The 13,775-nt window shown below is 42.3% G+C and overlaps 4 non-coding genes across 4 annotated transcripts; all 4 read right to left on the bottom strand.

Annotated features, from left to right (window-relative positions):
* Window positions 1-1,469: 1,469 nt before the first annotated feature.
* Window positions 1,470-1,557, bottom strand: trnap-agg (transfer RNA proline (anticodon AGG)). The gene is given in 2 exon segments: window positions 1,470-1,505; window positions 1,522-1,557. It is a non-coding gene; the product is annotated as a tRNA-Pro (tRNA).
* Window positions 1,558-4,589: 3,032 nt separating this feature from the next.
* Window positions 4,590-4,677, bottom strand: trnap-agg (transfer RNA proline (anticodon AGG)). The gene is given in 2 exon segments: window positions 4,590-4,625; window positions 4,642-4,677. It is a non-coding gene; the product is annotated as a tRNA-Pro (tRNA).
* Window positions 4,678-7,709: 3,032 nt separating this feature from the next.
* On the bottom strand, window positions 7,710-7,797 carry trnap-agg (transfer RNA proline (anticodon AGG)). The gene is given in 2 exon segments: window positions 7,710-7,745; window positions 7,762-7,797. It is a non-coding gene; the product is annotated as a tRNA-Pro (tRNA).
* A 3,034-nt stretch (window positions 7,798-10,831) lies between these two features.
* On the bottom strand, window positions 10,832-10,919 carry trnap-agg (transfer RNA proline (anticodon AGG)). Its single transcript is given in 2 exon segments — window positions 10,832-10,867; window positions 10,884-10,919. It is a non-coding gene; the product is annotated as a tRNA-Pro (tRNA).
* Between the last annotated feature and the right edge of the window lie 2,856 nt (window positions 10,920-13,775).

The raw sequence follows: 13,775 nt of genomic DNA, 5'->3' as shown, positions 1-13,775 counted from the left end.
GTTAAAAAGTAGGGAATGTATGTTAATATACGCATATATAAATATTTATACATATATTTACATAAACAAAGTCAGTCAGTCAGTCATGTCTTGTCTTGTCTTGATTTGATTCTTATTTGAAAAAAAGGGGGAAGGAGCTCATCATGTCACACAGCCCATACGCAAGCACTCGCTAAAATCGCTTTGTTTCTAACTTATATAATTTGCCTTCTTTCAGATGTGGAACAGTAAAATCCCACAGCAGATTCTTCTCCTGTCAGGCAGTCCTCGAATGCGTGTTCAATGAAATCAGTGTGGCTTCAAGTTGCATGTAATGCATTTTTTCTCACATGACATGAAATGCACAGTAAGATCGCGCAGCACGTTTGCACACACTCCCTCGCTTACACAAACACACCAACAAATTAAAATTCCTCCAACCTCCAAAGGCAGTTTTTGAAATTTGAAATTTGAAATCCGGGACAGACAGCACATTGCTTTTAAACAGATACATAATGATCCGATACTGATCGCACACCATTTTGGAGAGACAGAGAATGACCCCGGACAGACCAGCACATCACGTTGAAAGGGATACAGAAACACAATGAACAAAAACAAAGAATTCTGTTAAACTCAGCAGGTCGTGAACATTCTGTGGATGAAGAACCCGGGCTCACGTTCAGTCAGATGATCATTCCGATATTTTAAGAAAAATGTAAAGTTTACAGATTTTTTCCACGAAAATAGCGCCTGGAAATAAATAGGCAGCGAGGAAGGACAACATGTCTGTGATACAGTGGAGCGTGGGAGTGATTGAATAATAAATGGCACAATGCGAAAAGGCAAAGTGGGTGGTAAGCGGGTGTAAAGTAACAAAGGATGGACCAGAGGAGGTGTTAGTGGGAACAGCAGAACCATTAGCAGACAATGTGAGCGGTGCTTATCATCCGATACGTTGAACCGAATGTTGAGGCCAGAACACTATAACATGCCTGGAATGTAGGGTGTGAACGCCTTTTCATCAGGCCAGGCAGCTTAGCCACCCCAGATTGATTTCCTGTACGGTTTAAATTCGGCAGCCAATGGACTAAATCCAAAGCTAACTTCACACATCTTTTCAGCGCTAGAGAAACAGGACGCACTCATATTCAGGACAGAGTCTGTTTCACGTTGAAGTTGAGATTGACGCTGAATGTATCCTTATCCCAATGGAGGTGAGCTCATGCATGCAGAAAGGAAGATGGACTGATCAAGTATTGGCCAGTATCAAACATGGGTTCAGGTTGTCCAATGAGACACAGAGCAGAGTACATCTGAGATACATGAACTTTACTCAGTTCGGTGAGTTTCATTTTGCTCCTGGGAATCTCCAGGATTTTTGGACGCTGTGTGAACAACGGAGCGCAATCACAAGTTTTAATTTGAAACATGTCAGTTTTCTCACATGTCGACCGGCTGAGAAGTGTTTTTTTGACTAAAAGTTGTCAGGGCTCGTCCGGGATTTGAACCCGGGACCTCTCGCATTTCAATTATTAGAATCCCTAAGCGAGAATCATACCCCTAGACCAACGAGCCGCCGACATTAAGGGATCTAGCTCTCACATTCTGACGTTAGTTTGCTATTCGGCCCATCGTGAATGTGCTGACTCTCAGAGACCGATCTCATGAGTCCCCCTCTCCATAGTCCTGCTACTGTTTTCCCTTTGATGAATAGATTATTCTTTGAGACATTACTTCACCGACGAGCTGCATCCTTGTCAGTAAAAGGTGAATTTGTCAATGATGTTAAATGTGATTGCCGAAAAAAAACGAGTGGAAACGGTGTAACACAATAACGACGAAGCTGGGGGCATACTGGATCACCAGTCCATTGCCTGAACCTCTCAGTCACCTTGTCTCCTATTTCCTGCAACGTCAGACATCCATCCCCTACTGTTTGCATTTTAACAGAAATAATGTGCACGAAAGTCTTTGTTTTGCCCGTGCAACCAGATCGACATTGATGAAAATGTGCCATTAGCTTTTTAAAGCAAACAGCCTGCCTTTACTTCAGGTGAGTGACTGCACGAGATGGTTGGTTTTGAGGCAGAATCAAAACAAAGAATATAAAATTTCACGCGGCGAGTTAGCTGACCGCGTCGGGATCGAACCTGCAATCTTCTAACAACATCACGGTTACAATCGAAGTCAGACGACTTATCCATTACGCCACGCGGCCGCTGCTACCGTCATGAAATTTGTTGTTTTTTTATACTGAGAGCAAATTTGGGACAAGAGTTAGATCAAGGAGTGGATTTAGGAAAACATCGGCATATTTTGAGTCATGATCCGATGCGCTGCGATATGGATGTGCACGGACACAGGCAACGTCAATGTAGCTTGAAACACAACAGTTTAACAATTCGGTTATCGCAACTGAAATCACACTCCTTTTAAAATATACAGGATGATCCGGATTATGAGAAAATACGTCTTAAAGGGGCAATTGATGAACCGGAACTGACAACCATCCCGTTTGAACAGACACCAAATGACCCAGGACAGGAAGCACATCCCTCTTACACAGCTGTAGAATGGGCCTTCGCGGACAGCAGTTTCCTTTCAAAAGATTAAAGTGGGATTTCTATCATTCCAGAAGGCAATTGTGCTGTGCGTGAGTGAGCGCGGTTCTCAGGACCACGCGGGGCTGGGACGGTTGTAGAAGCCACAGGTGATTGACAGGCAGGAATGAGGGAGGGAAGTAAAACCAACCCAGACAAAAAGACAATTTAAATCATATATATATATTTATCATAATAAGAAAATAAATAAATTTACAAATTTATTGCAAAAAATTGAATTTGATTTGATTTAAATAAATAAATAATTGTTACTTAATCTATATATTTTTGATTGAACGAAGGCTGTGCGACTGCATGAAATCCACTGGAAATCAGGGCGTGCAGTCAGTAAATACCCAAACACAGTAAGCCCATGGTGTAAGACAAGCCACGAGGGAAGATGTGGGCAACAAAGGCGATCTTTTCAAGTCGCGAATGCCTTTCTGCAGGATCAGACAGAAGCTGCGTGTGCTGTGAAAGAGGTCAAATGTAATAGAGCCAATGCAGGCAGAACAGAAAAAGCACATTTATTGTGAAAGTTAAAAAGTTGGGAATGTATGTTAATATACGCATATATAAATATTTATACATATATTTACATAAACAAAGTCAGTCAGTCAGTCATGTCTTGTCTTGTCTTGATTTGATTCTTATTTGAAAAAAAGGGGGAAGGAGCTCATCATGTCACACAGCCCATACGCAAGCACTCGCTAAAATCGCTTTGTTTCTAACTTATATAATTTGCCTTCTTTCAGATGTGGAACAGTAAAATCCCACAGCAGATTCTTCTCCTGTCAGGCAGTCCTCGAATGCGTGTTCAATGAAATCAGTGTGGCTTCAAGTTGCATGTAATGCATTTTTTCTCACATGACATGAAATGCACAGTAAGATCGCGCAGCACGTTTGCACACACTCCCTCGCTTACACAAACACACCAACAAATTAAAATTCCTCCAACCTCCAAAGGCAGTTTTTGAAATTTGAAATTTGAAATCCGGGACAGACAGCACATTGCTTTTAAACAGATACATAATGATCCGATACTGATCGCACACCATTTTGGAGAGACAGAGAATGACCCCGGACAGACCAGCACATCACGTTGAAAGGGATACAGAAACACAATGAACAAAAACAAAGAATTCTGTTAAACTCAGCAGGTCGTGAACATTCTGTGGATGAAGAACCCGGGCTCACGTTCAGTCAGATGATCATTCCGATATTTTAAGAAAAATGTAAAGTTTACAGATTTTTTCCACGAAAATAGCGCCTGGAAATAAATAGGCAGCGAGGAAGGACAACATGTCTGTGATACAGTGGAGCGTGGGAGTGATTGAATAATAAATGGCACAATGCGAAAAGGCAAAGTGGGTGGTAAGCGGGTGTAAAGTAACAAAGGATGGACCAGAGGAGGTGTTAGTGGGAACAGCAGAACCATTAGCAGACAATGTGAGCGGTGCTTATCATCCGATACGTTGAACCGAATGTTGAGGCCAGAACACTATAACATGCCTGGAATGTAGGGTGTGAACGCCTTTTCATCAGGCCAGGCAGCTTAGCCACCCCAGATTGATTTCCTGTACGGTTTAAATTCGGCAGCCAATGGACTAAATCCAAAGCTAACTTCACACATCTTTTCAGCGCTAGAGAAACAGGACGCACTCATATTCAGGACAGAGTCTGTTTCACGTTGAAGTTGAGATTGACGCTGAATGTATCCTTATCCCAATGGAGGTGAGCTCATGCATGCAGAAAGGAAGATGGACTGATCAAGTATTGGCCAGTATCAAACATGGGTTCAGGTTGTCCAATGAGACACAGAGCAGAGTACATCTGAGATACATGAACTTTACTCAGTTCGGTGAGTTTCATTTTGCTCCTGGGAATCTCCAGGATTTTTGGACGCTGTGTGAACAACGGAGCGCAATCACAAGTTTTAATTTGAAACATGTCAGTTTTCTCACATGTCGACCGGCTGAGAAGTGTTTTTTTGACTAAAAGTTGTCAGGGCTCGTCCGGGATTTGAACCCGGGACCTCTCGCATTTCAATTATTAGAATCCCTAAGCGAGAATCATACCCCTAGACCAACGAGCCGCCGACATTAAGGGATCTAGCTCTCACATTCTGACGTTAGTTTGCTATTCGGCCCATCGTGAATGTGCTGACTCTCAGAGACCGATCTCATGAGTCCCCCTCTCCATAGTCCTGCTACTGTTTTCCCTTTGATGAATAGATTATTCTTTGAGACATTACTTCACCGACGAGCTGCATCCTTGTCAGTAAAAGGTGAATTTGTCAATGATGTTAAATGTGATTGCCGAAAAAAAACGAGTGGAAACGGTGTAACACAATAACGACGAAGCTGGGGGCATACTGGATCACCAGTCCATTGCCTGAACCTCTCAGTCACCTTGTCTCCTATTTCCTGCAACGTCAGACATCCATCCCCTACTGTTTGCATTTTAACAGAAATAATGTGCACGAAAGTCTTTGTTTTGCCCGTGCAACCAGATCGACATTGATGAAAATGTGCCATTAGCTTTTTAAAGCAAACAGCCTGCCTTTACTTCAGGTGAGTGACTGCACGAGATGGTTGGTTTTGAGGCAGAATCAAAACAAAGAATATAAAATTTCACGCGGCGAGTTAGCTGACCGCGTCGGGATCGAACCTGCAATCTTCTAACAACATCACGGTTACAATCGAAGTCAGACGACTTATCCATTACGCCACGCGGCCGCTGCTACCGTCATGAAATTTGTTGTTTTTTTATACTGAGAGCAAATTTGGGACAAGAGTTAGATCAAGGAGTGGATTTAGGAAAACATCGGCATATTTTGAGTCATGATCCGATGCGCTGCGATATGGATGTGCACGGACACAGGCAACGTCAATGTAGCTTGAAACACAACAGTTTAACAATTCGGTTATCGCAACTGAAATCACACTCCTTTTAAAATATACAGGATGATCCGGATTATGAGAAAATACGTCTTAAAGGGGCAATTGATGAACCGGAACTGACAACCATCCCGTTTGAACAGACACCAAATGACCCAGGACAGGAAGCACATCCCTCTTACACAGCTGTAGAATGGGCCTTCGCGGACAGCAGTTTCCTTTCAAAAGATTAAAGTGGGATTTCTATCATTCCAGAAGGCAATTGTGCTGTGCGTGAGTGAGCGCGGTTCTCAGGACCACGCGGGGCTGGGACGGTTGTAGAAGCCACAGGTGATTGACAGGCAGGAATGAGGGAGGGAAGTAAAACCAACCCAGACAAAAAGACAATTTAAATCATATATATATATTTATCATAATAAGAAAATAAATAAATTTACAAATTTATTGCAAAAAATTGAATTTGATTTGATTTAAATAAATAAATAATTGTTACTTAATCTATATATTTTTGATTGAACGAAGGCTGTGCGACTGCATGAAATCCACTGGAAATCAGGGCGTGCAGTCAGTAAATACCCAAACACAGTAAGCCCATGGTGTAAGACAAGCCACGAGGGAAGATGTGGGCAACAAAGGCGATCTTTTCAAGTCGCGAATGCCTTTCTGCAGGATCAGACAGAAGCTGCGTGTGCTGTGAAAGAGGTCAAATGTAATAGAGCCAATGCAGGCAGAACAGAAAAAGCACATTTATTGTGAAAGTTAAAAAGTTGGGAATGTATGTTAATATACGCATATATAAATATTTATACATATATTTACATAAACAAAGTCAGTCAGTCAGTCATGTCTTGTCTTGTCTTGATTTGATTCTTATTTGAAAAAAAGGGGGAAGGAGCTCATCATGTCACACAGCCCATACGCAAGCACTCGCTAAAATCGCTTTGTTTCTAACTTATATAATTTGCCTTCTTTCAGATGTGGAACAGTAAAATCCCACAGCAGATTCTTCTCCTGTCAGGCAGTCCTCGAATGCGTGTTCAATGAAATCAGTGTGGCTTCAAGTTGCATGTAATGCATTTTTTCTCACATGACATGAAATGCACAGTAAGATCGCGCAGCACGTTTGCACACACTCCCTCGCTTACACAAACACACCAACAAATTAAAATTCCTCCAACCTCCAAAGGCAGTTTTTGAAATTTGAAATTTGAAATCCGGGACAGACAGCACATTGCTTTTAAACAGATACATAATGATCCGATACTGATCGCACACCATTTTGGAGAGACAGAGAATGACCCCGGACAGACCAGCACATCACGTTGAAAGGGATACAGAAACACAATGAACAAAAACAAAGAATTCTGTTAAACTCAGCAGGTCGTGAACATTCTGTGGATGAAGAACCCGGGCTCACGTTCAGTCAGATGATCATTCCGATATTTTAAGAAAAATGTAAAGTTTACAGATTTTTTCCACGAAAATAGCGCCTGGAAATAAATAGGCAGCGAGGAAGGACAAAATGTCTGTGATACAGTGGAGCGTGGGAGTGATTGAATAATAAATGGCACAATGCGAAAAGGCAAAGTGGGTGGTAAGCGGGTGTAAAGTAACAAAGGATGGACCAGAGGAGGTGTTAGTGGGAACAGCAGAACCATTAGCAGACAATGTGAGCGGTGCTTATCATCCGATACGTTGAACCGAATGTTGAGGCCAGAACACTATAACATGCCTGGAATGTAGGGTGTGAACGCCTTTTCATCAGGCCAGGCAGCTTAGCCACCCCGGATTGATTTCCTGTACGGTTTAAATTCGGCAGCCAATGGACTAAATCCAAAGCTAACTTCACACATCTTTTCAGCGCTAGAGAAACAGGACGCACTCATATTCAGGACAGAGTCTGTTTCACGTTGAAGTTGAGATTGACGCTGAATGTATCCTTATCCCAATGGAGGTGAGCTCATGCATGCAGAAAGCAAGATGGACTGATCAAGTATTGGCCAGTATCAAACATGGGTTCAGGTTGTCCAATGAGACACAGAGCAGAGTACATCTGAGATACATGAACTTTACTCAGTTCGGTGAGTTTCATTTTGCTCCTGGGAATCTCCAGGATTTTTGGACGCTGTGTGAACAACGGAGCGCAATCACAAGTTTCAATTTGAAACATGTCAGTTTTCTCACATGTCGACCGGCTGAGAAGTGTTTTTTTGACTAAAAGTTGTCAGGGCTCGTCCGGGATTTGAACCCGGGACCTCTCGCATTTCAATTATTAGAATCCCTAAGCGAGAATCATACCCCTAGACCAACGAGCCGCCGACATTAAGGGATCTAGCTCTCACATTCTGACGTTAGTTTGCTATTCGGCCCATCGTGAATGTGCTGACTCTCAGAGACCGATCTCATGAGTCCCCCTCTCCATAGTCCTGCTACTGTTGTCCCTTTGATGAATAGATTATTCTTTGAGACATTACTTCATCGACGAGCTGCATCCTTGTCAGTAAAAGGTGAATTTGTCAATGATGTTAAATGTGATTGCCGAAAAAAAACGAGTGGAAACGGTGTAACACAATAACGACGAAGCTGGGGGCATACTGGATCACCAGTCCATTGCCTGAACCTCTCAGTCACCTTGTCTCCTATTTGCTGCAACGTCAGACATCCATCCCCTACTGTTTGCATTTTAACAGAAATAATGTGCATGAAAGTCTTTGTTTTGCCCGTGCAACCAGATCGACATTGATGAAAATGTGCCATTAGCTTTTTAAAGCAAACAGCCTGCCTTTACTTCAGGTGAGTGACTGCACGAGATGGTTGGTTTTGAGGCAGAATCAAAACAAAGAATATAAAATTTCACGCGGCGAGTTAGCTGACCGCGTCGGGACTCGAACCTGCAATCTTCTAACAACATCACGGTTACAATCGAAGTCAGACGAATTATCCATTACGCCACGCGGCCGCTGCTACCGTCATGAAATTTGTTGTTTTTTTATACTGAGAGCAAATTTGGGACAAGAGTTAGATCAAGGAGTGGATTTAGGAAAACATCGGCATATTTTGAGTCATGATCCGATGCACTGCGTTATGGATGTGCACGGACACAGGCAACGTCAATGTAGCTTGAAACACAACAGTTTAACAATTCGGTTATCGCAACTGAAATCACACTCCTTTTAAAATATACAGGATGATCCGGATTATGAGAAAATACGTCTTAAAGGGGCAATTGATGAACCGGAACTGACAACCATCCCGTTTGAACAGACACCAAATGACCCAGGACAGGAAACACATCCCTCTTACACAGCTGTAGAATGGGCCTTCGCGGACAGCAGTTTCCTTTCAAAAGATTAAAGTGGGATTTCTATCATTCCAGAAGGCAATTGTGCTGTGCGTGAGTGAGCGCGGTTCTCAGGACCACGCGGGGCTGGGACGGTTGTAGAAGCCACAGGTGATTGACAGGCAGGAATGAGGGAGGGAAGTAAAACCAACCCAGACAAAAAGACAATTTAAATCATATATATATATTTATCATAATAAGAAAATAAATAAATTTACAAATTTATTGCAAAAAATTGAATTTGATTTGATTTAAATAAATAAATAATTGTTACTTAATCTATATATTTTTGATTGAACGAAGGCTGTGCGACTGCATGAAATCCACTGGAAATCAGGGCGTGCAGTCAGTAAATACCCAAACACAGTAAGCCCATGGTGTAAGACAAGCCACGAGGGAAGATGTGGGCAACAAAGGCGATCTTTTCAAGTCGCGAATGCCTTTCTGCAGGATCAGACAGAAGCTGCGTGTGCTGTGAAAGAGGTCAAATGTAATAGAGCCAATGCAGGCAGAACAGAAAAAAGCACATTTATTGTGAAAGTTAAAAAGTAGGGAATGTATGTTAATATACGCATATATAAATATTTATACATATATTTACATAAACAAAGTCAGTCAGTCAGTCATGTCTTGTCTTGTCTTGATTTGATTCTTATTTGAAAAAAAGGGGGAAGGAGCTCATCATGTCACACAGCCCATACGCAAGCACTCGCTAAAATCGCTTTGTTTCTAACTTATATAATTTGCCTTCTTTCAGATGTGGAACAGTAAAATCCCACAGCAGATTCTTCTCCTGTCAGGCAGTCCTCGAATGCGTGTTCAATGAAATCAGTGTGGCTTCAAGTTGCATGTAATGCATTTTTTCTCACATGACATGAAATGCACAGTAAGATCGCGCAGCACGTTTGCACACACTCCCTCGCTTACACAAACACACCAACAAATTAAAATTCCTCCAACCTCCAAAGGCAGTTTTTGAAATTTGAAATTTGAAATCCGGGACAGACAGCACATTGCTTTTAAACAGATACATAATGATCCGATACTGATCGCACACCATTTTGGAGAGACAGAGAATGACCCCGGACAGACCAGCACATCACGTTGAAAGGGATACTGAAACACAATGAACAAAAACAAAGAATTCTGTTAAACTCAGCAGGTCGTGAACATTCTGTGGATGAAGAACCCGGGCTCACGTTCAGTCAGATGATCATTCCGATATTTTAAGAAAAATGTAAAGTTTACAGATTTTTTCCACGAAAATAGCGCCTGGAAATAAATAGGCAGCGAGGAAGGACAAAATGTCTGTGATACAGTGGAGCGTGGGAGTGATTGAATAATAAATGGCACAATGCGAAAAGGCAAAGTGGGTGGTAAGCGGGTGTAAAGTAACAAAGGATGGACCAGAGGAGGTGTTAGTGGGAACAGCAGAACCATTAGCAGACAATGTGAGCGGTGCTTATCATCCGATACGTTGAACCGAATGTTGAGGCCAGAACACTATAACATGCCTGGAATGTAGGGTGTGAACGCCTTTTCATCAGGCCAGGCAGCTTAGCCACCCCGGATTGATTTCCTGTACGGTTTAAATTCGGCAGCCAATGGACTAAATCCAAAGCTAACTTCACACATCTTTTCAGCGCTAGAGAAACAGGACGCACTCATATTCAGGACAGAGTCTGTTTCACGTTGAAGTTGAGATTGACGCTGAATGTATCCTTATCCCAATGGAGGTGAGCTCATGCATGTAGAAAGGAAGATGGACTGATCAAGTATTGGCCAGTATCAAACATGGGTTCAGGTTGTCCAATGAGACACAGAGCAGAGTACATCTGAGATACATGAACTTTACTCAGTTCGGTGAGTTTCATTTTGCTCCTGGGAATCTCCAGGATTTTTGGACGCTGTGTGAACAACGGAGCGCAATCACAAGTTTTAATTTGAAACATGTCAGTTTTCTCACATGTCGACCGTCTGAGAAGTGTTTTTTTGACTAAAAGTTGTCAGGGCTCGTCCGGGATTTGAACCCGGGACCTCTCGCATTTCAATTATTAGAATTCCTAAGCGAGAATCATACCCCTAGACCAACGAGCCGCCGACATTAAGGGATCTAGCTCTCACATTCTGACGTTAGTTTGCTATTCGGCCCATCGTGAATGTGCTGACTCTCAGAGACCGATGTCATGAGTCCCCCTCTCCATAGTCCTGCTACTGTTGTCCCTTTGATGAATAGATTATTCTTTGAGACATTACTTCATCGACGAGCTGCATCCTTGTCAGTAAAAGGTGAATTTGTCAATGATGTTAAATGTGATTGCCGAAAAAAAACGAGTGGAAACGGTGTAACACAATAACGACGAAGCTGGGGGCATACTGGATCACCAGTCCATTGCCTGAACCTCTCAGTCACCTTGTCTCCTATTTGCTGCAACGTCAGACATCCATCCCCTACTATTTGCATTTTAACAGAAATAATGTGCATGAAAGTCTTTGTTTTGCCCGTGCAACCAGATCGACATTGATGAAAATGTGCCATTAGCTTTTTAAAGCAAACAGCCTGCCTTTACTTCAGGTGAGTGACTGCACGAGATGGTTGGTTTTGAGGCAGAATCAAAACAAAGAATATAAAATTTCACGCGGCGAGTTAGCTGACCGCGTCGGGACTCGAACCTGCAATCTTCTAACAACATCACGGTTACAATCGAAGTCAGACGACTTATCCATTACGCCACGCGGCCGCTGCTACCGTCATGAAATTTGTTGTTTTTTTATACTGAGAGCAAATTTGGGACAAGAGTTAGATCAAGGAGTGGATTTAGGAAAACATCGGCATATTTTGAGTCATGATCCGATGCACTGCGTTATGGATGTGCACGGACACAGGCAACGTCAATGTAGCTTGAAACACAACAGTTTAACAATTCGGTTATCGCAACTGAAATCACACTCCTTTTAAAATATACAGGATGATCCGGATTATGAGAAAATACGTCTTAAAGGGGCAATTGATGAACCGGAACTGACAACCATCCCGTTTGAACAGACACCAAATGACCCAGGACAGGAAACACATCCCTCTTACACAGCTGTAGAATGGGCCTTCGCGGACAGCAGTTTCCTTTCAAAAGATTAAAGTGGGATTTCTATCATTCCAGAAGGCAATTGTGCTGTGCGTGAGTGAGCGCGGTTCTCAGGACCACGCGGGGCTGGGACGGTTGTAGAAGCCACAGGTGATTGACAGGCAGGAATGAGGGAGGGAAGTAAAACCAACCCAGACAAAAAGACAATTTAAATCATATATATATATTTATCATAATAAGAAAATAAATAAATTTACAAATTTATTGCAAAAAATTGAATTTGATTTGATTTAAATAAATAAATAATTGTTACTTAATCTATATATTTTTGATTGAACGAAGGCTGTGCGACTGCATGAAATCCACTGGAAATCAGGGCGTGCAGTCAGTAAATACCCAAACACAGTAAGCCCATGGTGTAAGACAAGCCACGAGGGAAGATGTGGGCAACAAAGGCGATCTTTTCAAGTCGCGAATGCCTTTCTGCAGGATCAGACAGAAGCTGCGTGTGCTGTGAAAGAGGTCAAATGTAATAGAGCCAATGCAGGCAGAACAGAAAAAAGCACATTTATTGTGAAAGTTAAAAAGTAGGGAATGTATGTTAATATACGCATATATAAATATTTATACATATATTTACATAAACAAAGTCAGTCAGTCAGTCATGTCTTGTCTTGTCTTGATTTGATTCTTATTTGAAAAAAAGGGGGAAGGAGCTCATCATGTCACACAGCCCATACGCAAGCACTCGCTAAAATCGCTTTGTTTCTAACTTATATAATTTGCCTTCTTTCAGATGTGGAACAGTAAAATCCCACAGCAGATTCTTCTCCTGTCAGGCAGTCCTCGAATGCGTGTTCAATGAAATCAGTGTGGCTTCAAGTTGCATGTAATGCATTTTTTCTCACATGACATGAAATGCACAGTAAGATCGCGCAGCACGTTTGCACACACTCCCTCGCTTACACAAACACACCAACAAATTAAAATTCCTCCAACCTCCAAAGGCAGTTTTTGAAATTTGAAATTTGAAATCCGGGACAGACAGCACATTGCTTTTAAACAGATACATAATGATCCGATACTGATCGCACACCATTTTGGAGAGACAGAGAATGACCCCGGACAGACCAGCACATCACGTTGAAAGGGATACTGAAACACAATGAACAAAAACAAAGAATTCTGTTAAACTCAGCAGGTCGTGAACATTCTGTGGATGAAGAACCCGGGCTCACGTTCAGTCAGATGATCATTCCGATATTTTAAGAAAAATGTAAAGTTTACAGATTTTTTCCACGAAAATAGCGCCTGGAAATAAATAGGCAGCGAGGAAGGACAAAATGTCTGTGATACAGTGGAGCGTGGGAGTGATTGAATAATAAATGGCACAATGCGAAAAGGCAAAGTGGGTGGTAAGCGGGTGTAAAGTAACAAAGGATGGACCAGAGGAGGTGTTAGTGGGAACAGCAGAACCATTAGCAGACAATGTGAGCGGTGCTTATCATCCGATACGTTGAACCGAATGTTGAGGCCAGAACACTATAACATGCCTGGAATGTAGGGTGTGAACGCCTTTTCATCAGGCCAGGCAGCTTAGCCACCCCTGATTGATTTCCTGTACGGTTTAAATTCGGCAGCCAATGGACTAAATCCAAAGCTAACTTCACACATCTTTTCAGCGCTAGAGAAACAGGACGCACTCATATTCAGGACAGAGTCTGTTTAACGTTGAAGTTGAGATTGACGCTGAATGTATCCTTATCCCAATGGAGGTGAGCTCATGCATGTAGAAAGGAAGATGGACTGATCAAGTATTGGCCAGTATCAAACATGGGTTCAGGTTGTCCAATGAGACACAGAGCAGAGT

This window comes from Pristiophorus japonicus, chromosome 29, assembly GCF_044704955.1.
Source record: "Pristiophorus japonicus isolate sPriJap1 chromosome 29, sPriJap1.hap1, whole genome shotgun sequence".
NCBI lineage: Eukaryota > Metazoa > Chordata > Chondrichthyes > Pristiophoridae > Pristiophorus > Pristiophorus japonicus.
The sequence above is the reverse complement of the archived record's forward strand: the minus strand, read 5'-3'. Positions and strand labels throughout refer to the sequence as shown.